This window comes from Dermacentor variabilis, chromosome 3, assembly GCF_050947875.1.
Source record: "Dermacentor variabilis isolate Ectoservices chromosome 3, ASM5094787v1, whole genome shotgun sequence".
Taxonomy (NCBI): Eukaryota; Metazoa; Arthropoda; class Arachnida; order Ixodida; family Ixodidae; genus Dermacentor; species Dermacentor variabilis.
The window spans coordinates 125,140,150-125,153,526 of NC_134570.1; positions in this window are offsets into that span (position 1 = coordinate 125,140,150).

Genomic DNA, 13,377 nt, shown 5'->3' on the forward strand with positions numbered 1-13,377 from the left:
GTTTGTGTTTCAGTTTCGCCGTAACAGAGCTATGTTTGTCGTATATTCGCATTACAGAAAAACAATGGAGGACACTTAAGCTTCGCCATCTGGAGGTGTTGCAAGGAACCGGGCTTCGTGGCTTGCGAGATTTGCGCCAATCGCGGATGCCGTGGCCGGTATATAAATAGTAGAAATGCTGGAAACGGAGTTTGTTTGAGCTTTCGCGTAACAGGAATATATATTCTCATATAATTAAATTCCAATCCGACTCTATAATGTCTGTAAGTTGTGTGTAAGTCGTACGTTTGAATTTTTCTGATGTATTTTAATTTGAGAAATTCAATTAGGCCAGCAACTTCTATACGCTACCCGCAGGGTCTGCGTAGTTGTGTTTGGATGATTGGGAATGATCTTTGCCCAAACGACGATCGACGCTGGAGACGGAACGCCGACACTGGATTTATTTATTTATTAACTTATTTAATTAATTATTTATTTATTTATATATGTACCATACCTCAAATATCCCTGCTGGAGGCGTTGTACGTGAGGAGTGGGCGAGAATACACATGAGCAGATACACAATAACACTGCAGTAAGCACAGAAATGAGTTAGAAAAGAAACAGCTACGAAAGAAAACGTAAAAAGTAACACATATTGCACATCCACAGGTTAAGTAATAGGAAAACGCAATAGAAAAACAGGAAAACTTATCAAATATGACAATCCACAAGTATTGAACATAATGTGTACAAAACGTGGCTGTAACATTTTTACAGGTATGGAACATGGCAAGTAAACATGCGCAGTCATCTTGATAAACCTATTAAGAGGTCGACAGAAACACGTTTAAAAGAATACTACAGATAATACGAGCAGATGACGCAACCAGGCAAGTCATTCAATGGCTGACTTAAAACGCGCAGGATCATCATGCATAATGACGCTGACTGGAAGATTATCCCACTCGATGGCTGTTTGTAAAAAGTAAAAAAGGAATGAAGATGAACAGTTGTCCGAGCACGTGGCTGATATAGCTTGAAGGATGGTAAGCTGGTTTGATAAGGGTGTTGTCTGGACGTAGGGTATGATAGAGCGTATGATAAAGGCAAAGTCTGCATGTTGTTTCGGCACCTTTCTAGTTTGGGAAGAGTAGCCTTTGATTTTAACTAAGTGACACTTGTATGATATGAGTGGTCAGAAAAGATGAATCTGGCTGCACGATTATGTACCGACTCGAGTGTCTTGCTAAGGTTTTGTTTATAAGTTAGAATCGCGCGCGCATATTCTAACTTAAACTTACAAGAGATTGATAGCCTAATAACTTAACGGAGGGCGGGGAAAATGCAATATTACGTCGTAGATAGCTAAGGGTGCGGCTAGCCTTGTTTGTGATGTGCGTGACATGTGATGACCGCATGAGGTCACAGTTGATGTTAAGTCCTAAATATTTGACGGAATCTACTGAATAAATGACCTCGCCATTAAGCATCTACGTATTAGTTTGATATTCTTGTCGTCTACGAGAAGAAATATTGGAAGTTTTTTGAATATTAAGGACCATAAGCCACGCATAACACCAAATTTAAGCGTTTATTAGGTAGCGCTCAAGCATTACTTTATCTGTGGGATTAGTTATGGAACGGTAAATGACACAATGATCTGCGAATTTTAAAAAAATGTAGCGGACGGAGTACTGTTCCCTGTTTGACACGGTAGGCAAGAGTACAAAAGGTCGGTTTGACCTAATTGGCGGAACCGAACTGTTGGCGATCGGTGAGGAACTCTCATATCGATTGAAGCAGTAAGGAGTGTAAGTTTACATGCAGTAATTTTAGCAAGAGTCGACAAAGAGGTACTTTATGGAAGGCTTTTTGATAATCGAGAAACATGAGGTCTACTGGAATGTTATTGTGCTGACTATAACTGGTGTCGTTAATGAAGAAAGCTGAGTTTCACAAGAAATGCCTTGCCGGAATCCGTGTTGGTTAGGAGTAAAGAAATCGACAGAAGTTAAAATTTGACGTCTCTTTCCGGAACAAAGGGCCCTTAACTCTGTCGCGTTAAAATTCCATGCTATCATGCCCGACGGTTGTGCGTCAGTCGTGTTTTACGAATGTTCTGAGCCGTAATACTTTGAGAAATACAATTAGTTCAATAATGGACTTCGCGCTAGGCGGAGAGCCTACAAGAATGAGGACGAACGCTGCGATAACGGCTCCGCCACCTATTCGAATAACAATCAGAAGCTATCATATCTGCGGCTGGTGTCTAAGACGTACTTTACTCATCTTTCTGACGCATTTTACATTTAAACATTCATTTTGTTACGTAATGCACTTGCACATGTCCAAGGGCCCAGAAGATGAGCATACATGGTGCTCTTCTGGACACGTGCATGCGGAGGTGACGCACGTCGCTTGCGATGGTGGTATCTGCAACGTTGGAAACAGCTTCGCCGTACATTCACTCTCACAGAGTAGAATGGAGCCGTACGTTTTTTTACCAGGAACACCTCAGTATTCAATTGGTGGCTAAACATAGACAAATAAGTAGTTTCTCGCACATTTATCACCGGTGCGCACGGCTTCGTAATTACATTTCTTTGAAAATATGTGTAGCGTAAGGTACTCCTCATGGAAACTTAGCTGATAAACTATCCCAAATGCGACCTAATTGGCCCATATTTATAGGGCTTATAAAAATGTAGAAATGGCTAATTAGCGTTGAATGGAATTTCAGTTGTAAGGCTTGTCTTATTCTCTTGAGAAAAGGCAGTCTTAATTTAATAATAATGAAACGCAGTTTTTGGCAACGCCTTTGATGACGCATCCTTCCGTGCCGGTGGAAATGTTTTTTTTTCAAGAAAAATATTTCGTAAAATGAACTTTCATGATATGGTGAAGCGCCTAAATGTTTAGAAAGAAATCGAGTGCTAAAGTTGGTAAAGTTTTCGTGAAAGGACCCGCACACACCGAATGTCCCGGATAATGTTAGCCAAGCTGGTAAAAGAAATAAAAAGCACCAAAAAACATGGTGAAAGGTCCCATTGTCATATTGATCCAACGGTGCTTGGTTGTCAGAGATGCGACAACCGAACGTCGTAAGTCTTACAATCCTATCTTGCACCCTGTTATTTTTTTTTTTATCGCCTTGGCTGGGGTTAGCTGGAAAACCCTATACGTGTGCATGAGTCTTCGTACTCACTTATTTTCTAATACGCGCGTTTACCTTACATGATTAGGTATTCACATTTTCGTGGTTCAACAAAAGAAAAAAATAAACATTCCAATTGGTGCTTTTGCTCAACTCAAACGATTTATTTTTTTCCTTCTCGTTCTTCTGTCAATATTTACGGGCACTGCAGTAAACAAGAAAGCAGATGCGCGCAGCTGTTGTGGCGTAAGCTGCCATTGGTGCCCTTTCGTACGAGCATTCAGCGTTCACGTTGCTTGCTCGCCTACAGCCAGAGCTGCGCCCAGAGCTGTCAGTAACATCCTCAACAGGAAAGCTCGAATGACAGCGTAGATAAATAATGCGCAGGTGCTGCGCCGCACTTTTGTGCTGTGACGCACGCCAAGAATGTCGGGCCACGTTTTTCGCCATCTCAACGAACGAGAGGTAAACAATATTATTGCCGGTTTGGAGCAACCTCCTCGGTTGCTAAAGCCGAAGAAAACAATCAGGAGATGACACGAGAGTATTTCCGTTGATCCATGTTAGCGTCGTTTTATCTTTCAGAATAATTTTTGTATCGTAATTGGATTTAAAAAAAAACGAGAAGCATTTCAAAAATATTCATCGCTATAATCATAAAGTGACTAGCCTGTATTGCCATATAGCTGCTAATTAGTGTATAGCGCAAAAATACGACTCAGTCAGCCGTTGAATGCAACCTACGTTACCCAGTCAACGCCGCCGACAGTGACTCAATCACCAGCAAGTCGCTCATTTGAATAGGAAATGAGAAAAGCGAAAAGGCATCCGCGCGAAAGGTACATTTATTGCATTTTGTAGGGACGTACTTATGTTGAAAAAAATTGCCTTCTCACTTGAGATGCGTTCACAGAACTGGACAAACGGTCAGACGACTTTTTATGCGAACCATGCACTGTCTTCAGTTTCATGATACAAAATACGGGTTCCGCGGTCATTTGATGAGGCGTCTGAGAGCGCGTTACGGCTTAGTGAAAGTCGCCATGAAAATATTTACTCAGCGTGTGGACTTACGCTTACCGCAGCGTGGTGTTGTGACTTCCTTTGCTTTATTTATTTTTCTCTGCAATGTGCCACATTAAGATGGAGGAGCCACATTGTCATAGACAAATGATGTAGTACATAAGTGACAATATTTCAGCAATAAATATACTGTCTGATAGAACGTCAGGTGCAAGAATAGAAAAAAAAAGGCACAGCCTTTAGTAGTCGCGTACTTTCATGTTGCTTAGTTTACAGTGTTCCTTCCACTTGATGGGCATTTGCATTTCTTCGTAAACCTTGCTGCTGTCTGTTTCTTGCCTGACCCGTCGGCAGTGCACTGGGCCCGCATGCCGTTTCAGCTACTGAGGCGTTTCGTTGCTGGGAATGAATGTGACGCACGCTACACATTTCAATTGAAGAATGACAAAACTCTCTGTGGAATTGCTTTTGTTGCTTATTTACTTGCTTTCCTGGACACGTGTAGCAACTGCATAGGAGTAGTTTCCTTGGTTTTAGCTATGGCGCCTGCATGTCACGGCCACGTCATGGCTACACCATTCTCGATTAAGCAATATTTGCTCGCTAAAAACCTGCCTAGTAGCGTTTTGAATACGTCTCTATTAGCCCCGAGAAGGAATTACAGGGGCGCTGCGAGCGCCGCTCGCGTGACGTCGGGGCAGGGACTCGCGCCTGTCGTCTGCTACAGTTCGGGCGGCGTCCGGGCGCTTTCTGCGGTGTTTTCGTTTGTTCGCCCTCGTTCTCTCTGCTTGTATACTTATGGCAGTCGTCTCAAATACATTTTTACGACGTCTTCATTCGCGAAAATTTATTCAAAGAGCTCATTTCTTAGACGACAATGCAGCTCTCAAAGGCAACGCTACAGTGCCAGCCGAAGGAGCGCAGACCAGCCCATTGTGGGTTTTGCGTGCGTGGATCGACAACCGCAAAGACATAAGAATCCAGTTATGATACCATACCTACCGCGGTATAACAAGTATGTCACAAACGCTGGCAATATACGACTTCTATAACAGTTACCTTGATTCTAATAAACCAAAAAAGATTTGCTCACGACGAGTAGTTCATTGCATATCAATTTTTTCCATTTCTTCACAGAAACGCTCGGCTGTAACACGAGGACTTAACTAACACTGCAGTTTAGATCCTACAAGGACCACTTGCTTCTTTTACTGCTTGACAAGTTGACAAGGAAATTTATTCACCCGTAGGCACGCTTACAACTGTGGTATGAACGTAAAATACAATGTAATGTACAGCACATGTAATACACCATACTTGATGTAAACAAAACAGATTACCAAATGAAATAGTAAAGGGTGTCTGCTTGACACTGGCTTTCCCACACACAACAACAACTACAACAAAACATCATTACAGTGTCCACGCAAAAGCATTATTGTCAGCCTCGAATTTATGAAAGACACTTGGGGCCACATACCAACACAAATTCTCAACTCAGGCAAACAGAATTGAGCATTATTCTGGCTGTAGACAGACTTTGCCTCGGGAGACGGTTAGGTACCGCGTAGACCAGCGGCGAAGAAACTCGGCTTCACTGAGTTTGAACAACTGTTCGTCAAGATGACCCCATACTATCACCCGTAGTTTTGGCATTCTGGGGTACTTTGGCTGCTGCGATCGTTCTGCATTGTTGCGGAAGCACCACAGAACGTAGCTATGCTATAGTAGACGAGGCTCGCAAACAAATCTCGGCACTGTGGGGGCCGCACGATGGATATTCCAAACATTCTTGCAACTACCTTCCAAAAGGTGCGTGCTACAACGCACTCCTTTACTACATGTGCGTTGGTCTTTGTTTGCGCGCAATGAATGCATTTATTATTCGCTACCATATGCCAGCGTTCAAGCCTGTCTCTTGTAGGTAGAATGCCCCACTAATATTGCCAATGAAAATCCTTCACTTGAGAGGGCAAATCAGGTGAAAGCATGGCTGTCCATGTTTGTGTAGTAGCTGTACGTGGAGGTACAGCTGCCTCACACAACATTTCATAAAGCCTGGAAACTGGTGCCACACGCCACTTTGTAATCCTTAGTTGTACAAGCTGGCTTTACAAGCGCGAAGCCGCCGCATACTGCGGTGCTGGCGTTACCGTCGTCGGAAGCAAGTTGCCGGTATTCTGCGGCATAAGCGTCCGACCGTAATGACCAAGCCAATAAAGGAGCAGTGGCCTACCTGGATACTCATCATCATCAAGTAGATCACATGCACTTTTAGTGCACAAAAGCCTAACAAATGTAACTATGCACGGCAAGCTCCCTCTTCCGCTGGATTTCGGCAGACGCAGAAATTGCTGCGCTACTTATTGCGACTTGTTTAGCCAGAACCACGAGAAAATAAGTAAGTTTACTACGCGTAATGTTAGTGACGGTGGGAGGCCCACCCTTGCAGCAAACCACAGTTTACTGCACAATACGTTCTTAATAAAGAGAGCCCTTTTTGTCGGCGGTAGTGGCGACGCAATCATTGCTTCTGACTCTTCTTTAATGGAGCTGACAATGTCTCGCCAAGTGTGAGGTGAAACACCACTTGTACAAAATTTGATGCCTAGTATTTGCTTATAATCGGTAAGTTTAATGTTCCCTGGTAGTGTTATCTCGGCGCGACCTAAATTTAATGCTTCGCATTTCCTCATATTTATTTTGCCCCCGGAGATTGAAGTATATTGATTATAAATACGAAACACCTCTACAAGACTGTCCCCATCCCTTAAAAACAAAGTGATGTCATCCGCACACGCTGGTACTTTTATGCACCCGGTTCCCGGCATAGGAAGACCTCTTACGAGTGGGCTCTCGTTGAACCACCTTAATAACGGGTTAATCGCAAGCACAAACGATATGGGTGACAACGGACAGCCCTGCCGCACTCCCCTTGTCACATCAAATCTAGGTGTCAAAATGCTATTAAGTAGTTTTTCCTGAATACAACATCCGCAGGATGTCTACAAACTCTTCAGGGAAGTTATGGCATCGTAAAATCTCAAATGGCTACTGGTGTTCTAAGCGGTCGAACGCTTTGGCTTGGTCCAAGCTTACTAATAATCCTGAAGCTTCACGCGCTGTTGTGTGTTGTATGATATCACTTGTTCATTTGAGAGACGAAAATATACTCCGACCAGGCACGGAACATGTTTGATGTACACTGACTATTTTTGGCAATGATATCTTCATGCGATTTACAAGAAGGATTGTCAATATTTTATAGTCTGTGTTGAGCAGCGTTATAGGCCTCCAGGATGAGGGTTCTGCAAGATTGGAGTGGGGCTTTGGCAAGAGCATTACGCGGCCCCACTTAAACGATTTAGGAATACCTTCCCGTGCAAGAATGCCGTTAAGGAGCGATACTAAGGCAGCGCCTACTTCCTCCCAGCAAGACCTGCAAAATTCTACTGGTAAGCCATCTGGACCGGGTGTTGAACCGCTGTTAATAGATCGTATAACAACAAGACCTTCTTGTAGGTTGTAGAAGTTATTGTTGCAGACAATATTTTTTGGCATTCCTTATATTCCACTTGCGCAAAATTCTTGAGCGCAAAATTCAGAAATTTCTTCACCCAAGAGTTGTGCGTTATAAATCCTTCCCGATGAAAATGCGTCTGAGAACCAGTTCCAGAAAATTCTTTCGATATCTCACCTGACACCGCTCTATGTGCCATCTTCTATTATAACCTTTTGAATAAAAGAGCTGCCATTTTGCCTCCTCCTGTATGTACAAGCCAGCCGCAGTACCTCAGGGTTAGAAATTGGCCTGCTTGTCATCCACGCCTTAGCAGAGGTGCGAGAGTACCTGATCATAAGTCTATGGTATCGATCGCGCTGATAGTCTAGGTATTCGCGCAGTAACTGTGTTTGGGAGCCACCGTCTCGTACTATTCTTATCCTTCTCAGGCACTCAGAAAGCTGTTCAATCTCTTTTCGTTTCTGTTTCTTGCTAGCTGCTATGCATGCTGACCCCCACCTTTCCTTTAGGGTATACCACGCTTCGATATTGCATTCATAATCGCATACTGTTACAGCTACTGACGCTTTTAGTTCGGTTAGGATCGCCTGGTCACGCAAAGAAGCAATGTATAGTTTCCACATATAATTGCGTTCACCTGGCCTTCCTTCGAGGTTCAACACAGCAGCGAAAGCTCCATGATCTGAAATGTGCCCGGCGTCCGTGGGGAGATCGAGGATGCTGCACTGGACAATATGCGTTTTTAACTCACGGGGGAAATTCATTCGATCTAGACGACATTGCGATTGCCTTTGCTGCCATGTGGCGCCATAACTACCACTGTGCATATGGACCCAGGCATCCGTTAAATTGTATTCTTTCACTATACGAGATAATTCAGCAGCATGCGCATTGGACGCGTTTTGTCTTGGGCCTCTTGAGTTGCGCATAGGGTCGAGCACACAGTTAAAATCGCCAACTGTCAGGAAAGGGTGGTTGTCTAAGAGAAATGTGGAGAGTCTCGCAAAGAAGTCATTACAGTCTGAACGTATGGCGGGTCCATAGACATTCAATGCTCGAACTTTCCTCTCGCCCCAGAAAAAATCAAAAGCTATTACAGGACCTTGCAAATCAAATAGGCGGTGACTTCCATGTAGAAGCACCCTTCGAAAAACCACCACTCCTACACCGCGACATCTCGCGGGGCTATATGAAAAATAAGCTTTTACAGAAAGTTCATCACAAAAAGATTTTACGTCTTTGTTTCTCAAGTTACACTCCTGAAAAACAAGGAGGTCGACTTTTTTCTCGCGGGCCAAATGAATTACTTCTCTCTGCTTATCTCTGCTACGAAATCCTTGTGCGTTAAGTGTCATTATGTGCAAATACATCGTGAGTTAGTTGAGTACAGAAATAGACTAAGGCAAATGGCTTACCACAGACTAGTTGCGAACTCAATCGGCGTCCTACATCAGTGCAACAGCCAGAGCACAGCAAAGTAATCAATGACATAGGAGTATCACAGCAGCGAACGCGAAACGGGTACTGCTCATGTTCTTCACACAAGTTATCGGGAAGCAAGCTGAGTCCTAATATACCGAGGTCGCAGAGGCTCGCACAGGGACGGGAACACGATGTCTTCGACAAACATCGTTCCGTCAACGCTGCCCGAGCTTCGTAGCGGGGAGCAGAGGAAAAGCGGCCCTTACGGGCAGCAGAAGCAGTGTAAGGCGCCATCGCTAGTACGTCTCCGAACCGGAGACGACGTCCATGGTAGTGGTGTCTCTTGGCATTTTGTTGCATTTCTTGGAGGGTGTCGCCGTTGGCTCTGATGACGTAGAGCTCTCTGAAGCATAGAGTTTCTAAATAAATACCTAGAGGGAAATGTGGCGCTAGTGTCTACGGGGGTTCTCATGAGCGTTGCCTCAACCTACATGGGAATGATGGGAAGTACAGGCTTCGGATTGGCTTCAATCTTTAGACTAGCGGCGTTTGGTTGCGGCGCAGTAAACGAAGCTTTACTCAAATATTATCGCGTTAAATCTAATTTTATTTCTGCGGTATGTTACATAATGTACAACACGCTACATAAACTTTGTATGACTTTGAGATGGAAGCATGGTTTACTATGGTTTGACACCAGGACACACCAGGGTATGCATTCTTGTGCGCTTCTGTTCCTGATTTAACCCCAGAGAATAATTATTTATTTATTTTTGCAACAGCAATAAGAACCGCACATGTACTTATTTAAAAAATACTCAACAAGTAATTATGGAAATAAAAATGTTGTATTGTGAGAAAGTGTTGCACGCTTGAGCGGAATGCTACAAGTGTCATCTGCTACGACGCCTGCTCGCTGCAAATGCGAGACTTTTCTCGCAGACGACAGGCACTTCCGAACTCTCTCGCTCTTTCGAAGGGCTGCGTCAGCTGTCATGATTGCTGAACGTGTTCAAGTACTTTTAAGCACATCTGCTGCAGTGCTAGCTAGGACGCTATAGTGGCCTCCTATGAGTATGCTTCATCATATGTTATATTGACGTACCGCTTCCGAAGCGTTACGGCGTCGCTTTGCACGTACCCGTTTTGCGACACTAGACTACAGCCAGGAAGCAGCAACTTTTCCTGCCACAAGTAAGTTTGTGTTCTCAAAGACCTAAAACACGCATTTAAATGAGCACATAAACGAGCAATGCATAATGAAGAGTTCAATAAATTTGATTGTCAAGCCACTAGAAGTACGACTGTATATGTCTTGCATCAATAGTGCCTTCTTTTTCCTATTCTGAAGTTTCATAAAGCACGTAACGCAACAGTGCCAACCTAACCCACTTAAAAAACCAAGGTCCAAACGCTCAAAACATGTTCTTTCAACGTTTACGATGCCGCCGCTTTCTCGTCAGGGTTTCGACGGCACACCGCGACACAAACATCGTCCCAGTTGCTGGCCCAGCGCGCTGTCGCCACTTCGGGCAACAGTACAAAGGCAGAGAGCTTTGCGTTGCACTGTCCCACTGCAGGTTATAGCAATTGCGCTTGGAACGAAACCAAAACTGCCAAAAAAATGCTTGTGGACTAGTTCGCTAGTCAATAGAATGCCAATCCGAAGCCTGTACTTCCCATCATTCCCATGATGGTTGAACGATCGCAGCGCCAGATTTGCCTCTAGGTATACTAATATGAAACTCTATGCTCTGAAGACAGCGTTCTCTTGGCTTCTTCAGACGCTGTTTGCTTGCGCGGGCGTCTCTCATTAACTGCTGTACAAGTACCACTCGCAAACGCCGTCGTTGTCTTGGCAACCGGCGTGATCCTCGACGGACCGGCCGAGACTTCGGGGAGGCCGCGATGGCGTCCATCCGCGTCCTCGCTAGCGTTCGGTGTTGTAGCACATGCAAGGAGCCGTTGCCGCTGTGATAGCGTAGACTGGGCGTCTAATGTAGGCGCCTTGTCGTCTTCCGTAGCAAACGACGCCATTGTCGCAGGTGGCGTCTATTCGGGGTTATTACGTCCCAACCAACAGTGCGATTATGAAAGGTACCGTTATGTGCTAACGTGTTCCACTTTGAACTGCTCGCTTTATCATCCTTTGAATATGATTACTATGATAGCCTGTTTCTATATTAGCGAATATCGCGACCAATACTATTTGTTGCCGCCTTAAGCCTCGGCTGCTTCTTCTGTGAACGTACTTAAGTGGCGTAGCATGGGGTCATTTAACAACGACAACCACTGCTGTGCAATTATAAGTATCCTTGGCAAGTGTTCACTATATACACATTCCTTATCGCAAGAAAGACAAATAATAATAATATTTGGGGTTTTACGTGCCAAAACCACTTTCTGATTATGAAGCACGCCGTAGTGGAGGACTCCGAAAATTTTGACCACCTGGGGTTCTTTAACGTGCACCTAAATCTAAGCACACGGGTGTTTTCGCATTTCGCCCCCATCGAAATGCGGCCGCCGTGGCCGGGATTCGATCGCGCGACCTCGTGCTCAGCAGCCCAACACCATAGCCAAGAAAGACAAAGGTTCGCTGCTATTTCCCGTTAAAAAATATCATCAAGGCCACATGCTCTGAAAGGCTTTTATTTTTTTTCTTCATTTTGCAACCTCAAATTCTGGCGGGAGCATTATTGGACAACAGGCTGCTAATAAATGCAGCGTCTGAATTCCTTGTTTTAACCTGTTTCCAGGTGTTCAAGTCCGAGGTAATCATAACAATTGGTGACACGAGAAAGCTTCAGGACGCCTTAGATAAGGTGAACCTTCAGGTTAAACCTTACAAGCAAAACATCGCCAACGGGGTGGAATATTACGGCGAGTACGTCATAAACCAGGTGAGCGAACATTGAGCTGATGTGGGTGCATAATTACTTAGAAGGGAAACTAATACCAAGAGAGGCTATAACTTATGACAACAAAACTTCCTCGACTAAATGTTCTTATACTTATTAATTTTCTTGAGCTCTAAACTGCTGCAGCACAGACGGGCTTGTATTGTTGAATGAGGGCACAGGACATATTTATTGGCATAGCTATTTGAGCGAAAACCACCCAAGTTTCGGGGAAGAGAGCGGAATAGAAGGTTCCTAAAAGAGATCTACCGCAACAATTTTCTCTTGTGTGACAGTGCAGCATTTATTTTCTTATTAGGTTAATCAAAACTGAAACACAAAATGACAACAATTATTTTTCGTTAGAAGTTGAACGGCTATCGATAGATAATTATTTCCTTGTTTTGTTGCTGCAGTCGATGTTTAGACAGCGCTGTTCATAACACAGCACTTTTTTAGGCAGCACACACTAGTGTACCCTTTCTTACCTTATGTTTCCTTGGCTGAATGCGTGCCCGCTCGTTATTTCGATGCTACTGACTTTGCTAGAGCAGCGCACTTCACCTGTATAACACTAGTTTATACACAACAGGGTCATTCCCCAAGAGCTGACCTGAAACTGCTCATTCTTGAGAGACTTGCTGTAGTAAATGCACGGTGACAGAATGCGCAGTGAAGGCTAGATTACCGGCATGCACGTTTGCTTAAAGTGGCACTGACGTGACTGTTCTTACTAGTCATTTAATTCATTGAATAAAGGGGCGAAGCTTAAAAATACAGAAGAAATACCGGAAAGACGCATATAGTTTACTAAAGTACTACTTTATTCGAATAGGTTTGGTTTGGGTGCTTAGACGGTGGATGCGCGAAGAAGTTGTGAAGCGTCGGGTCACCTCGTTTCTGCGATCAGCAAAGCTGCGAAAGGCGAGTGCAGCGAAAAGAGGCACATATAACAAACTTTGTCCTATAAGAAACTTCATCACACTTAGTCCTATTGCATGAGGTCCGCAAATTTCACTGGCGCCACGTTGCCGCGTTATTGCCAATAGCTCCAGACTGGCATTTTCAAACAAATTTAGTGCGAAATTAGGGTATCTGAAAGTGACTCTGAAGGGTCATAACTCCGAAGTGTATTTTTTTTGTAGGCAGTGTGTGTTAGCATGTCTAGCCGGTTTCGAAAAATTTCTCATTACTGCTTTAAAGCAAGTCCATAAAGCAGAAAGCGGTGATTGCAGTTGAAAGCTCTACGCCGTCGTTCTTTAAAGTGCGGCCAGTTTGTTCAAGTGCAAGTCTTTATGCAAGTCTTCTATGAAGTATTTTATTACGGGCTATTCGAAGATTTAGATTCACGCAATGTGGCATGAGACACT